Source organism: Spinacia oleracea, chromosome 6 (assembly GCF_020520425.1).
Source record: "Spinacia oleracea cultivar Varoflay chromosome 6, BTI_SOV_V1, whole genome shotgun sequence".
In the NCBI taxonomy this organism is placed as follows: Eukaryota; Viridiplantae; Streptophyta; class Magnoliopsida; order Caryophyllales; family Amaranthaceae; genus Spinacia; species Spinacia oleracea.
In genome coordinates this window covers 103,099,622-103,116,621 of record NC_079492.1, presented here as the reverse complement: position 1 = coordinate 103,116,621, position 17,000 = coordinate 103,099,622, and the positions used below count along the sequence as shown (strand labels likewise).

Sequence of the window (17,000 nt, the reverse complement as noted above, 5' to 3'; positions counted from 1 at the left end):
TCAGCGCTCATTCTCTCTCTTCAATTCCTCTCTCTCTCTGCTTTTCGAACACCACCAATAGCCGCTGCTTGCCTCTCGCCGCCGCAGCAATTCAATCGCCAAATCTCAATTCGAAATCAGGAATCGTTTTCAGCTGGTGTTCGAAATCAAAATCGATTTCAATTGAGCAATTTCGATAAGTTTGTTCGATCTCCTCCTTCCTCCTCCAATTCTCAATTCGAAATCAATTGCAATCGGAAATATTCAATCGAATCGCTGCTCGCGGTAGTAACTTCAATCCATTGTTCGAAATCGAATTTTCAATCGACGTTCTCAATTGATTGTTCAAATATTTTGTGATTTCGTGGTTGAGCTGGTCTGAGGTTGCGAGGTTCGGTTTTCGTGGATGAATTGAAGGACTAGGTTTGCTGGTTGTTTGCAGTTGAAAGACATTTCTGGAAAATGTACTCGGATATTGAAAATGCAAAAATTCGAACATACTTTAATAAATTTAGAACATACTTGAATATATTTTAGAACATGCTTGAATAACATTTGAACACTATTGAATAAAGTTAGTACATGCTTGAATAAATTTAAAACATATTTGAATAAAGTTAGAAATACTTGAATAAAGTTAGAACATGCTTGGATAATTTAGAAAGCTTGAATAAATTTAGAACATGTTTGAATAAATTTAGAACATGCTTGAATGGATTTAGAACATGCTTGAATAAATTTAGAACATTGTTGTATAAATTTAGAACATGTTTAATAATTTTAGAACATGCTTGAATTAATTTCGAAACACGGTAGAATAAAGTTAGAACATGCTGAAAGCTTGAATAAATATAGAACATGCTTGAATAAATTTAGAATATGCTTGAATGGATTTAGAACATGATTGAATAAATTTAGAACATGCTGAAAGCTTGAATAAATATAGAACATGCTTGAATAAATTTAGAATATGCTTGAATGGATTTAGAACATGATTGAATAAATTTAGAACATGGTTTAATAAATTTATAATATGTTTAATAATTTTAGAACATGCTTGAATTAATTTAGAACATAAGCTTGAAATTTTAGAACATGTATATATGTATATGTGTTGACTAGGTTCTCATGTTCTAAATTTAGAACATTGTTGAATAAATTTAGAACATACTTGAAAAAATTTAGAACATGGTTGAACAAATTTAGAACATCGTTGAATAAATTTAGAACATGAGCTTGAAAATTTAGAACATGGTTGAATAATTTTAGAACATGCTTGAATTAATTTAGAACACGTGCTTAAAAATTTAGAACATAGTTGACTAAAATTAAAACATACTTGAATAAATTTAGAACATGGTTGAACAAATTTAGAACATCGTTGAATAAATTTAGAACATGGTTAGATAAATTTAGAACATGAACTTGAAAATTTAGAACATGGTTGAATAAATTTAGAACATGGTTGAATAAATTTAGAACATGAGCTTGAAAATTTTGAACATGGTTGAACAAATTTAGAACATGGAGAGTGTAAAATATATATATATATATATATATACATAGAGAGAGAGAGAGAGAGAGAAATCGTGAATCCAGATTATTATCATTGGTTAAGAATTGATCAAAATGTTCGTTCATGGTTATTTGCTACTGGGTCTAGAGATATACTTGTTGATACATATGAGGTTAAGTTTTCTGCATTGGTGTGGGAGAGATTACAATCTCGTTTTATGAATGATAGTATGGCTCGTTCTATGGAGTTGAAAAGTATGTTGCAGAATGTTGCTAAGCAAGAATCACAAGCGATGGAATCTTATTTACGTGACATAAAAATTATTGTTGATTCCCTTGCTGCAATTAATGCTCCTGTTTCTACCCATGATTTAATTCTACGCACTATGATGGGTCTCGATAGAGATTATGACGCATTGACGACACAATTTATCCATTTTACTGTTCGTTTGACCTTTGAAGAGGTTAGTAGGGCACTAACGAGTCAAGCACGGATTGTTAAAGGACGTTAGGCTAGGAACAGGGTTTTGCAACCCATCAGGCGTTCATGGCAAGTACTCATACAGTCTTGACAAAGTCCGAGACTCAATCTTCGAAGTCTACTACATGGAGAAATTTTAAAGGATCCCGGAACAATAATGGGGGTCGTGGAGGTGGTAAAGGTCATGGTAAAGGCCGTGGTGGTCATGGAAAAGGACGTGGTGGGGGTGCAAACCAAAACTAAACACAAGCCCAAACACAAAGTTCAGGAGGTACAACTTTATGTAATTCTGTTTTGTCATCTAATAGTGATATTGTTGCTCTTGTTTCCTGCGATACTAACAATTCGTTTGCAGGGAACTCTAACGTTGAGGGTGTGTTTGGTCCTAGTCCCACAAACATAGTCTGTCAAATTTTTTTCCATCCAGGTCATTCCGCAATTTCTTGCCCTTCTCGTTACCCTCGACTTCAAATGCCGCTCTTGCTAGTCTTCCCACAGGAGAGCATAATGAAACCACTTGGTTTCCTGATTCCGAAGCATCTTCTCACATGACTAACGACCAAGGTATGTTATCTGAAAAATCTATTTATACTGGTCCTGTTCATGTTGAAGTAGCGAATGGTACTAAAATCTCGATTAAACATGTTGGCAAGGTCACATTAAACTCATACAATCGTCCTTTGATTTTAAACAACTTTTATCATTGTCCCAATATTAATTCAATCTAACGTTGGTGCAAAAATTAGCTAAGGATAACAACTGTATTGTGAGTTTTAATAGTTCTCATGTTTTTGTAAAGGACAACCAATCGGGGGAGGGGCTTCTCAAATCTTCTAGTCAAGGCAATGTCTATCCCAGCACCCTCACCAATACACCTAGGAGGCCAGTTGCACTTTTGTCAATCACAACTCTCGGTCCTACATGGCATCCTCGTCTTGGTCATTGTGGTGATAGAGTATTAGGTGCTATTAAGAAAAATAAGGCCATTGTTTGCGCCAGTAGTCATACTTTTGATTGTTTCGTGTTGCTTAGGAAAGTCTCATAGACTACCCTTCTAGGATGTAATACACTCTTTTGATAAACCTTTGCAATTAGTTCATTCTGATTTATGGCAGTCGAATATTTGGTCAAATCTTGGTTTTAAATATTATGTTTGCTTTGTGGATGATTATTCTCGCTATACTTGGATTTATCCTTTAAAACGAAAATCGGATGTGCATGATCGCTTTATGGATTTTCAAAAATTAGTTGAGAATTTATTTGATTGCAAAATTAAATATTACCAAAGTGATGGGGTCGGGAATTTGATAATTCTCCTTTGCTTGATCATTTTTGAAAATGTAGAATATCGTTTAGAAAATCTTGCCCAGACACTCAACAACAAAATGCTGTTGCTGAACGAAAGCATCGACATGTAATCGAACTAGCTCAAACGATTCTCATTGAGTCATAGCTTCCTGGTCAATTGTGGGTTGATGATGCGTATACGACAACATATATAACTAATCGGTTGCCTACCCCAGTGTTGCAAGGTACGTCTCCTTTTCAAAAATTATTTTCAAAACAACCGGATTATTCGTTTTTACGTGTGTTTGGTTGTGAGTGTTTTCCAAATTTTATTGCGAAACCGTTAAAAAAGTTAACTTCGAGGTTAGTTCAATGTGTTTTTATTGGGTATGCTCCGGGTTATAAGGGTTATCGTTGTTATGAACCACAGTCGGGTCGTGTTTATGTGAGTCGGAATATGAAATTCCACGAGTCGGTATTCCCGTATATATCTTTAGTGTCTTCTCGTCCTTCGTCGTCAACAAATTCTAGTGATACGGACCCATCCCTCCTCCTTTTACCGTCTCCTCTAACTCTCGGTACACCTCTAGTGCCCTCTAGCATTACAATTATGTCGAACCTACCTTCGAGTCATGTCCAGTAAATTGTGTATAGGTTTACAGTTAAATACATACCATAATAGCGGAACAACCCCAAAGCCAGGAATCATGTATAAAGTACAGATCAAGCAAACTTACGTTTGTAGCGTGTTTTTCCTACACTCAACATGTCACGAACATGAACAAGAACTCCAGATGTCGTTCCTCTACTTGGTTCACCGACACGTTCAGATCCGTCTTGAGATCAATGGCTTAGAAGTCACTCTAGATATTTGCTTTTAATTTGGGAAAGACAGTTTGTAACGGAGGCACAAAGAGACTTTAAGTTTTCTCTCTTGTTTAGGTTAAAAATGATTAGGAAAAAGTGTGTGGAAAAACATAAGGTGGATTGGTGTTATAACCCTAAGGTTATAACACCAACCGGCCAAGCCACAAAGGCAAGAACTAGCCAGCATTACTCGCACAAGCCTACGAGCACAGAGCCTCACGAGCTGGGCCATGGGCCTTGTCGTGTGCGTTGTTGTTGCTGCTTGTCCACGCGTGCGCCCAGCCGAGTGCATGGGCCTTGCTTGGCGTTGGCATGCTGCTGCGCCTCGACGGGCCTTGCATTCTTGCGTGCTTGACTCGTTGGGCCGGCAGTGTTGTCTTCTCGTATTTGCGTCTAATGCCTTCCGGAGATTATTTATTGTATAGTACTTTGACGATCCAATGTTGTGCATATACGATTATTCGTTTCGCCTAGCTTACGAATATACGCAATACGATATACGATTCTCATCCAACGTCATATCGTATATTTATGTTTTCCAAACTATATTCCCAAAAAGCTATTAAATGAATTTCCGATTCATTTAATCCGATGACCTGTTAAATGCCAATGGTGTGACCTTATAGGTTCGGTCAAGAGTAAGTGATCCTAATATAGATTGGAACTCACTGATCGGAAGTAATTCTCCAGCCAACTGTTCCGATCACTTGATCTCACTGAATTAATTATTCGTAATTAATCTGAACCTTTGGTATTAGACTAATTCACATTGGGTGAAGGACATATTTCCTCCAGTCTCCCACTTGTCATTCAGACAAGTGTGCATTCACATTCCTTTGTCACTTAGTGTTACTTGCTGAACATAAGGTAAGATCCAAGCCATCCTTATTAGGTCTAGAAGTGTTTCTTGGATTACTGAGTTCAACTGTTAAACTTTTACAGAAGGTTAAGCCTTAACTATTCTGAGCATGACCATGCATTTTCACAGTATCTAACTCTCCGAGAGGCCTTGTTACACAACAACACCATATCTATCAAAGATAGGAGGACAATCTAGTCTTGCAATCTATGAACACTCACTTTGATTCATAGTACGCCAAATAACTGTTTTTATAGTCTCCTTTTACGGTGCGACGTTTAGCGAGCATCAAAGAGAACTAATCTTCAAACGAGCAATCATAATTACTCATGTTTTGAGGAATGGTTCTAATCACCATTAATGAGAACTACTTATGACATGACTTTAATCTCTTAAAGTGTTCTCATGGTCAATCCGATACAAGATCCAATAAGTATCTATGCAAAATATTTCTGACATAACATGTCCATCTAGTTCAAGAAACTGAACTATAAAGCTACTTGGAATTTAATCTTCATTAGTCATTGGTCGTCCAACCTTTCAATGACCTGGATTGGGGATCCTTTGCGACTTTAATATTCAAGTTCACTTATGGGTGTTTCTTTGTCAAAGAATCCATCTTGACATCCCATTTGAATGTTTTGAATCACTTGGACTTTTCATTTAATACTAAACCAAAATTAAATGAATATGAAATAAAGAATTTCATAAATATGAAATGGTTAAACCAATTGTTTTAAACATAGATCTAACATATGTTCCAAAATAAAACTTAGAAAATCAAAGAAATTCTCCAACATGCTTGATTCCCATGGTTGCTACATGTGCGTTGTGTTTCACTTGTGGCAACGGTTTAGTCAATGGATCCGCGACGTTGTCGTCGGTTCCAACCTTGCGAATCTCGATTTCTTTTCGTTCAACGATTTCTCGAAGTATTTGAAATCGCCGCAGTACGTGCTTGGACTCCTGGTGGCTCATAGGCTCCTTTACCTGGGCAATGGCTCCACTATTGTCGCAATACAAAGCCATTGGTCCTTTAATGGAGGGGAAAACACCAAGTTCCTCGATGAACTTTCGAATCCAAACAGCTTCCTTTGTTGCTTCTATGGCAGCAATGTACTCGGCTTCAGTTGTAGAATCTGCAATAGTGATTTGCTTAGCACTTTTCCAGCTTACTGCTCCGCCAATAAGGTAGAACACAAAACCAAACTGTGATCTGAAATCATCTCTGTCGGTTTGAAAGCTTGCGTCCGTATAACCTTTAACAATCAACTCATCTATACCACCATAGACCAAAAATTGATCCTTTATCCTTTTCAGGTACTTTAGGATATTCTTGGCAGCAGTCCAATGCGCCTTATCTGGGTCTGACTGGTACCTGCTCGTTGCACTGAGTGCGAAGGAAACATCCAGCCTTGTACAAATCATAGCATACATAATAGATCCAATAGCCGAAGTATATGGAATTCCACTCATCTTTCTACGCTCATCAGATGTCTTGGGACACTGAGTCTTGCTTAGATATATGCCATATGACATAGGTAGATGGCCCCTCTTGGCTTCCATCATACTGAACCTAGCTAGCACTTTGTCAATGTAAGTGCTTTGGCTTAATCCAATCATCCTCTTAGATCTATCCCTATAGATCTTGATTCCCAATATGTACTATGCCTCTCCTAAGTCTTTCATTGAGAAACACTTTCCAAGCAAAGTCTTCACAGACTACAGCATATGAATGTCGTTTCCAATAAGCAGTATATCGTCAACATACAAGACTAGGAATGCAATTTTACTCCCACTGACTTTCTTGTATACACAAGATTCGTCCTGATTCTTGATGAAGCCAAATTCATTTACTTCTTCATCAAATCGTATATTCCAAATCCTCGATGCTTGCTTTAATCCATAAATGGATTTCTTAAGCTTGCACACCTTTCCTTGATTCTTTGGTTCAACAAAACCCTCCGGTTGTGTCATGAACACAGTCTCTTCAAGAACACCATTCAAGAAGGCATTTTTGACATCCATTTGCCATATTTCATAGTCATGAAACGCGGTAATTGCAAGGATAATCCGAATAGACTTAAGCATAGCGACTGGAGAAAAGGTTTCATCGTAGTCAACGCCATGAACTTGCCAGTAACCTTTTGCTACCAATCTAGCCTTGTGTATATTTACAATTCCATCTTTGTCTTTCTTAAATTTGAACACCCATTTGCTTCCTATAGGTGTAAACCCATCCGGCAAATCAACAAGATCCCATACTTGATTTTCAGACATGGAGTCTATTTCAGATTTCATGGCCTCTAAACATTTTAAGGAGCTTGGGAGCTTCATAGCTTGCTTGTAGGACATAGGTTCATTACTATCTAATACGAGAACTTCTAAGTTTTCAATCAAGAGGACACCTGTCCATCTATACAGCTGGACCTTAGTTCTATGTGATCTATGAGGGGCAACAACGTCTTGAGGAACTACTCCCACTTGCTCTTCTGAAGGCCTTGGAGGTTCTTCACCTTTAACTACTTCTAAAGAGTTATTGGTTCTTTGTTTGTCTCGAATCTCTTCGAGGTCTATTATTCTCCCACTTGTCAATTTAGAAATGTGATTTCTTTCCAAAAAGACATTGTCACGAGCTACGAATACTTTGTTCTCTGACTTGTTGTAGGAGTAATACCCCTTAGTTTCTTTTGGATAACCAACGAAGAAACATTTGTCAGATTTTGGTGCAAGCTTGTCCGAAATTAATCACTTGACATATGCTTCGCAACCCCAAATCTTTAGAAAAGACAACTTGGAAGTTTCCCAGTCCATAATTCATATGGAGTCTTTTCAACAGCTTTTGACGGAGCACGATTCAGTGTGAGTACTGCTGTTTGCAATGCATGTCCCCAAAATTGTAAAGGAAGCTCGGCTTGACCCATCATTGACCAGGCCATATCAAGTAAGGTCATGTTCCTCCGTTCCGACACTCTATTCCCTTGAGGTGTCCCTGGAGCAGTCAATTCAGAAAGAATACCGCATTCTTTTAGATGGTCATCAAAACTCATTGCTAAGATATTCACCTCCTCAATCTGATCTTAGAGCTTTGATTTTCTTGCCATGTTGATTCTCTACTTCATTTTGAAATTCTCGGAATTTCTCAAACAATTCAGACTTGTGTTTCATTAAGTAAATATAGTCGTATCTACTGAAATCGTCTATAAATGTTATGAAATAGCTGAAATCACCTCTAGATTTCGTACTCATAGGCCCACATACGTCTGTATGTATTAGCTCTAGTAGTTCGCTTGCTCTTTCTCCCACCTTTGAGAAAGGTCGCTTTGTCATTTTGCCAAGTAAACAAGATTGGCATTGATCAATCATCTCTAAGTTGAATGACACTACTACAAAAACACCTTTTGGAGTCGCCTCTTAACCACCTATAGAGTCGCTTCACGGGCGACTCCAGAGGGGGCGATTCTATAGGTACCCCCTTTATGTGTCGCCTATGAACCGACACTGTAGGTGTAACACCCCTAATTTCCATACCTGTTTAAAACTTATAGCGGAAGCATAAAATAATGAATTAAGGGTATTACCGCCACATTTGAGCTACAACCCAAATGTAAGGCTATATTATCCATCAATAATCCAACCTTTATAAATAAACCAACATTGTCATAATTAAATAACTTAAACCAACTACCCAAAATATCGTTACAAACTGAATTGAATAAAACCCAACTGATTGTCTTTAGGTGATCTACGTTATTAATAACTTGCTACTAGTTGTTGTGAAACGGTCGCTCATGACGTGCCACGCATACCTGTAAATTGAAAAACATATACAGAAAGGAAACCACAAATCAGTGGAAATTGAGTAAGTACTATTTCACCCCGTAAAACATTTTCGAAAACCTTTTTCCTTACCTTGGAAAATTTTTTATTTTAAAACGTTTCACGCACAAATAGCACATAGCAAGCACACGCACACAGTCCATGATTTAATAGTTAATTGATTACTTAGAGGTAAGAGAACAAGATAATTCCACCATAAATGTAGTTCGAGACTACCACCCTAATGGGTGTAACCACCAAAGTAGGTCTTAGTCCTTAAGTGTGCACACCCCCCAGTGAGTGTTTTTAACTCAAAGGAGTAGAATAAGCCTAGGTCGTGCTAGTTAGCTCCGACAAAATATTAAGACACGTTGTGTCGTTCCACCAATGTGTTCATCACCTTAGGGGATCCTGCCTAAGATGTCTTACCAACCAAGAATATTTCTCTTTACATGATTATATTTTAAGTTCGTGATCCAAACCATATAAGAAGATAGCTTACAACCATGTATTTTAGCATATAGGCCGCATATAATTAGAGTTATTACTTGGTTTAATTCACTGCACGCATCACCTATAAATTTGGCGACCCACCATACAATCACTAAACATTTAAATAGTGTAGAACTCTCATTTATTCACACCCAACAATTTCCTATTAGTAAGATCTACATAGGTGGTACACGTAGCTTCCAAATCCACATATATATAATGAAATCCAACTAATCAACAAGAGATCAATGATTATACATCATAAGGCATGCAAGCACGTACATATGGCTTAAGTATTTGTCGGTACTAGATCATTACTCAAATATAATGCGTACATGTACGACCGTTTCCCAGTATTACACAATTATGTTCCAAATTCATAACCAGGTACGTCATATAATCCACATATTAAAACAGGGTTTTCACAGGATTTAACAAGGCGATGAACATAGTAACTTACCTTATTAAGCTTAGTCTCACAACCGCACACAAGTACTAGTAAACCTTCCTTCAGCCTTCTACGTACTCTAGAGAATGTATAAGATAAACTAATATTAGTGATGTTGGTAATATCATGTTCTTAGTGTTCTTAGTGGATACTCTTATAAAACATGGCCATCTTATTTTCATCCTATGCGTATGATATATTTGAATTAGTGCACAAAATTCAAATACAAAAACTCTTTGTAGAAAATGGTGATTTTTGGGAAAATAAACATTAATACGTAGAGAAATTAGAGGCCATTAATTAGTAGAAATATAATACTTTTATATAGTAGAATAATTAGCCAAGTGATATTCAAAATTATAGGACAAAATAAAGAACGTAAGATGAAATCCAAATTGCTCAAAACCATGGCTACGATATAAAACAGAGTATTGTTCGAAGTTGAGCGTGAGATAGTATCAGTTTTTAACTACCCATTTTACCTTCGTTAGTTGGCGGTTTTGGGAACCGAAAGGCCGTAGTTGTAGAGGGTTGTGAGGGCTGTAAAGGGTTTATCTTCGCAGTGGTGATCGAGGTTGTTTGATGGTGTCTCGGTGAAGCCGAAAGTAGATGGGAACCAACCTTGGCGATTGCCGTTCTATTTTCTCTAGTTTTTCACGAGTGTTTGAGGGATTGCAAAAAGCTTGAGGTATGAGGTATATGTCTATATTTATAGGGGAGACACACAATAGGGTTATCAATTTGAGTAGTTAGAGATTCTACGGAGATAAGATTTCACGGTTAAGCTCTAGAAAGATAGTCTTAGATAAATTAGTTAGAGTTGGTTTGATGAGAAGTCTATCCTCCCTTGAATTTAGCTTGATACGAAAATAAGTTGCAAATGATAAGGTTGTTTCAAAATCATTTTTATTTTAAAAACAATAAATAAACACGTGAGGTTAGTAAGGAGTAAATTGTGATATGGTGAGGACTATCCAAATAGTGATAGGACTTTATTTTATTTTATTTTTATAAAGAAAAACTAATGTTATTTGTATAAGGTTATAAATGTTAGTAAAATATGGGGTATTACAATCTACCCCCCTTAAAGAATGATTCATCCTCGAATCTTAAATAAATCCTAAATCAATTTTAAATACCTAATTTTCCGTAATAGTACTAATAGCAATACTATTAAGTAAGGTCGTGAATTACGACTTATTTTGGACATGCTAAAATCTACCCTCCTTAAAGGGAGTTACGTCCCTGTAACTCTAAATAAATACCTGGGGGAATAATTCAGGGTATCTCTGCCTCATGGTATCTTCTGCTTCCCAAGTAACTTCTTCGGTTTGATGGTTCGACCATAAGACCTTTACTATTTTCACCTCCTTGTTTCTTGTTTTTCTCACTTTCTCATCTAATATTTTTATGGGTTTCTCCTCATAAGTCAACGTCTCGTCCAATTCTACTATTTCTGGCTCAATCACATGCGACGGGTCATGGATATACCTGTTGAGTTGTGAAATGTGAAAAACGTCATGCACCTTAGACAACTCGGTTGGCATGGCGAGTCTATAAGCAACTTCTCCAACTCTTTCTAATACTTCACAGGGGCCAATATACCTCGGGCTAAGTTTTCCCTTTTTACCAAATCTCATAACACCTTTGGTTGGTGAAACTTTCAACAACACCTTTTCTCCTACTTCAAAGACAGCTTGGCGACGATCCTGATCAGCATATGATTTCTGTCTATCTTGTGCCGCTTTCATCCTCTCTTGAATAATTCGTACTTTCTCAACTGTGTCATGCAAATACTCAGGGCCTAGCACCACTTGGTCAGTCACATCACTCCAACATAACGGGCTTCTACATTTTTTTCCATAGAGAGCTTCATAAGGAGCCATTCCTATACTTGCATGGTGGCTATTATTATAGGAAAATTCTACTAAGTCCAATTGCTCTTCCCACGAACCTTTAAAATCGATGGCGCAGGCTCTAAGCATGTCTTCTAAGGTCTGAATGGTTCTCTCAGTCTGACCGTCTGTTGCTGGGTGAAATGCAGTACTATACTTCAATTGCGTTCCAAATGCCAAATGTACTTTCTCCCAAAAATTCGAAAGAAATCTTGCATCTCTATCAGAAACAATGCTTTCAGGTACACCATGGTGCTTCACAATATTCTTTACATACGCAGCTGCCATTTTCTCCATCGACCATGTATCTTTCATTGGAATGAACCTAGCAGTCTTGGTCAAACGATCTACTACGACCCAAATAGTGTTCTTTCCGGTTTTAGTCAGAGGTAAGGCAGTCACAAAATCCATAGATATCGAATCCCACTTCCATTTTGGAACATCTAATGGCTGAAGTAATCCCTTAGGTTTGCTTCTCTCAGGTTTTACCTTCTGGCATGTCATACATCTAGAGACAAATTCAACGACTTCCCTCTTCATTCCAGGCCACCAGAAGTGTTGCTTGAGATCCTTATAAAGCTTGTCGCCTCCGGGGTGTACCGAATAGGGCGTGAAGTGTCCTTCTTTCATCAACTGGTTCTTTATTTCGTCACACTTCATTGGAACACACCACCGACCCTCATAGCGAATGCTACCATCATCATGCATCTTAAAAGGTCCTATTTCACCGTTCTCCATTTTAGATATCACCCTTTTTAGCTTGACATCATCAGGTTGACCACTTCTAATCTTCTCAAATATGGTAGGGGTAATAGTCATAGAATAAAGTTTTATTTCAGATTCCACCTCTCCATACTCCTTAACCTCCAAGTTCAACCTCGAGAATTCTTCACACAACTTATCTGGGAGTACCCACATAGAATTGACTGAATGACTGGATTTCCTGCTCAACGCATCCGCCACTACATTGGCTTTTCCCTCATGGTATTGTATCTCAAGGTCATAATCTTTGATAAGTTCTAGCCATCTCCTTTGCCTCATATTCAGCTCTTTCTGTGTGAAAATATACTTAAGGATTTTATGGTCTGTGAATATCTTGCAGGTTACCCCATACAAATAGTGTCTCCATATCTTGAGTGCAAAAACGACTGCAGCTAACTCCAGGTCATGAGTAGGGTAATTTTCCTTAAACGGTTTCAATTGTCTAGAAGCATAAGCCACAACTTTACCATTTTGCATAAGAACACACCCTAAACCTTTCTTTGAAGCATCACTATAAACATCAAATCCTTCATCTCCAGATGGCAATGTCAGCACCGGGGCTGTGGTTAACCTTGTTTTCAACTCTTGAAAAGATTCTTCACATTTATCATCCCATTGAAACTTCACAGTTTTCTTCATAAGGTTGGTAAGGGGTCTCGCAATTCTCGAAAAGTCTTTCACAAATATACAGTAATAACCAGCTAAACCCAAAAAGCTACGAATCTCAGTCACATTAGTTGGTTTAGGCCAACTCATTACAGCTTGAACCTTTGAGGGGTCTACAGAAACTCCTTCTTTTGATATGATATGACCTAGGAAAGCTACTTCCTTCTTCCAGAATTCACACTTAGATAGTTTTGCATACAATCTTTTCTCTCTCAAGGTCTCTAAAATCACACGCAGGTGTTGTTCATGATCTTCAGGGGTTTTAGAGTATATCAAAATATCATCAATGAATACTACCACAAATTGATCAAGGTAGGGTCTAAATACACGATTCATGAGGTCCATAAAAACGGCTGGGGCATTGGTTAACCCAAATGGCATAACTGTGAACTCATAATGGCCATACCTTGTTCTAAAAGCAGTCTTTGCCACGTTTTTTTCCGCAATTTTCAACTGATGGTACCTAGATCTCAAGTCAATCTTAGAGAAGGTTCCAGCACCCTTCAACTGGTCAAAAAGGTCATCTATACGAGGCAATGGATACTTGTTTTTGATCGTGACTTGATTTAGCTCCCTATAATCTATACATAACCTCAGGCTTCCATCCTTCTTCTTCACGAAGAGCACAGGGGCTCCCCATGGTGACACGCTTGGCCTAATATATCCCTTATTCAATAAATCTTCTATCTGATCCTTCAATTCCTTCATCTCAGCAGGGGCCATACGATAAGGTGCTTTAGAAATTGGTGCAGTTCCTGGAATCAACTCTATGGTGAACTCAACCTCTCTATTCGGGGGCATATCTGGAATATCTTCAGGAAATACATCAGGAAACTCCTTAACAACAAGAATATCACTTAATTCACTATCTTCTCTCCCCAAATCTTGAATCTGACACAGGTAGGCTTCTTGTCCTTTTCTAAGGTACTTATGCATAGCTAAGGCTGATATGATCTTCACCCCAGGTTTGGTTACAATGCCCTGGTAGGATATTCTATTCCCATTTGGACCTTTCAGAACAACCTTTTGATCATGACACTCTATCCGGGCCCTATATTTTCCCAACCAATCCATTCCCAATATGACATCCAAATCATCAAGATTGAACTCTATAAGGTCTCCTGGTAGTATAGTCCCGCTAATGTTTATTTATTGAAACATCCTTATAAAGTTTTCTACATGACAATACCTCCCCAGTTGGAATAGAAATTTGAGCAGAAATTTGAGAAGAAGGTTCTAGACCTAACTTCTTAACTAGGGCAGATGATATGAATGAATGTGAAGCTTCAGAATCAAAAAGTACATATGCAGGAATAGAGTTTATAAGAAAAGTACCAGTCACCACATTAGCCTCTCCATTAGCCTGAGCTTGGTTCATCACAAAAATCCTTCCCTTGTTGCCACCATTCACATTCCCATTGTTGTTATTCGGGGTAGACAAGGTCTTGTTAGGGCCATTTTGAGCAGATTGGCTCCCTGAAGGGTTCCCTTGGTTGTTGTTATTCCTGAAATTGTTCTGCCTCCCTTGTTGATGCTGACCACCATTTTTCTTAGCATAACACTCGAACTCACGATGTCCCATCTTCTTGCAACCAAAGCACTGCACAGCATTTCCCTTACAATCAACTCCTGGGTGGTTCTTACTACACTGCTTGCAATAGTAGTGTCTCTCATTTCTTTTTCCGTTCCCATTCCCATACTTCTGGTTCTGCCCTTGGTTTTGGGGTTTCCCTCCATTATTTCCTCGATAATTGTTGTTATTTCCATGGTATCCTCTACCCGAACCCTGATCACCATTGTTGTACCTAGCCCTTTTATCCCCATAGCCTCCAGAATTTCCCCCATTCTGATTGTTGTTCCTCGAATCTCCCTCCTTTCTCTTACCCCAAGACTTGATTTCCTCCTCTAGCTTCTCAACTCTGTAGTGACTCGCTGCGCTAACATAAGCTTCTTGCAAGGTTCGGCATCTCAAAACAATCACAACCTTCTGGGTGTCAAAGTTCAAACCTCGAATGAATTTGTTTGCCTTAGCTCTCTCATCAGGGACCATGGTAGGTGCAAACCTATTTCCATACCTGTTTAAGACTTATAGCGGAAGCATAAAATAATGAATTAAGGGTATTACCGCCACATTTGGGCTACAATATGTAAGGCTATATTATCCATCAATAATCCAACCTTTATAAATAAACCAACATTGTCATAATTAAATAACTTAAACCAACTACCCAAAATGTCGTTACAAACTGAATTGAATAAAACCCAACTGATTGTCTTTAGGTGATCTACGTTATTAATAACTTGCTACTAGTTGTTGTGAAACGGTCGCTCATGACGTGCCACGCATACCTGTAAATTGAAAAACATATACAGAAAGGAAACCACAAATCAGTGGAAATTGAGTAAGTACTATTTTACCCCGTAAAACATTTTCGAAAACCTTTTTCCTTACCTTGGAAAACATTTTATTTTAAAACGTTTCACGCACAAATAGCACATAGCAAGCACACGCACACAGTCCATGATTTAATAGTTAATTGATTACTTAGAGGTAAGAGAACAAGATAATTCCACCATAAATGTAGTTCGAGACTACCACCCTAATGGGTGTAACCACCAAAGTAGGTCTTAGTCCTTAAGTGTGCACACCCCCCAGTGAGTGTTTTTAACTCAAAGGAGTAGAATAAGCCTAGGTTGTGCTAGTTAGCTCCGACAAAATATTAAGACACGTTGTGTCGTTCCACCAATGTGTTCATCACCTTAGGGGATCCTGCCTAAGATGTCTTACCAACCAAGAATATTTATCTTTACATGATTATATTTTAAGTTCGTGATCCAAACCATATAAGAAGATAGCTTACAACCATGTATTTTAGCATATAGGCCGCATATAATTAGAGTTATTACTTGGTTTAATTCACTGCACGCATCACCTATAAATTTGGCGACCCACCATACAATCACTAAACATTTAAATAGTGTAGAACTCTCATTTATTCACACCCAACAATTTCCTATTAGTAAGATCTACATAGGTGGTACACGTAGCTTCCAAATCCACATATATATAATGAAATCCAACTAATTAACAAGAGATCAATGATTATACATCATAAGGCATGCAAGCACGTACATATGGCTTAAGTATTTGTCGGTACTCATTACTCAAATATAATGCGTACAGGTACGACCGTTTCCCAGTATTACACAATTATGTTCCAAATTCATAACCAGGTACGTCATATAATCCACATATTAAAACAGAGTTTTCACAGGATTTAACAAGGCGATGAACATAGTAACTTACCTTATTAAGCTTAGTCTCACAACCGCACACAAGTACTAGTAAACCTTCCTTCAGCCTTCTACGTACTCTAGAGAATGTATAAGATAAACTAATATTAGTGATGTTGGTAATATCATGTTCTTAGTGTTCTTAGTGGATACTCTTATAAAACATGGCCATCTTATTTTCATCCTATGCGTATGATATATTTGAATTAGTGCAAAAAATTTAAATACAAAAACTCTTTGTAGAAAATGGTGATTTTGGGGAAAATAAACATTAATACGTAGAGAAATTAGAGGCCATTAATTAGTAGAAATATAATACTTTTATATAGTAGAATAATTAGCCAAGTGATATTCAAAATCATAGGACAAAATAAAGAACGTAAGATGAAATCCAAATTGCTCAAAACCATGGCTACGGTATAAAACAGAGTATTGTTCGAAGTTGAGCGTGAGATAGTATCAGTTTTTAACTACCCATTTTACCTTCGTTAGTTGGCGGTTTTGGGAACCGAAAGGCCGTAGTTGTAGAGGGTTGTGAGGGCTGTAAAGGGTTTATCTTCGCAGTGGTGATCGAGGTTGTTTGATGGTGTCTCGGTGAAGCCGAAAGTAGATGGGAACCAACCTTGGCGATTGCCG

General features: G+C 37.7%; 2 long non-coding RNA genes across 2 annotated transcripts; both read right to left on the bottom strand.

Moving 5' to 3' along the window:
- Positions 1–8,671: 8,671 nt before the first annotated feature.
- Positions 8,672–10,537, bottom strand: LOC130462476 (uncharacterized). Its single transcript, XR_008922717.1, has 3 exons — positions 10,230–10,537; positions 9,760–9,826; positions 8,672–8,797 (listed from the first exon to the last, which is right to left on the bottom strand). It is a non-coding gene; the product is annotated as an uncharacterized lncRNA (long non-coding RNA).
- A 4,750-nt stretch (positions 10,538–15,287) lies between these two features.
- Positions 15,288–16,994, bottom strand: LOC130462530 (uncharacterized). The gene is made up of 3 exons (XR_008922940.1): positions 16,848–16,994; positions 16,378–16,444; positions 15,288–15,419 (listed from the first exon to the last, which is right to left on the bottom strand). It is a non-coding gene; the product is annotated as an uncharacterized lncRNA (long non-coding RNA).
- Positions 16,995–17,000: the final 6 nt, after the last annotated feature.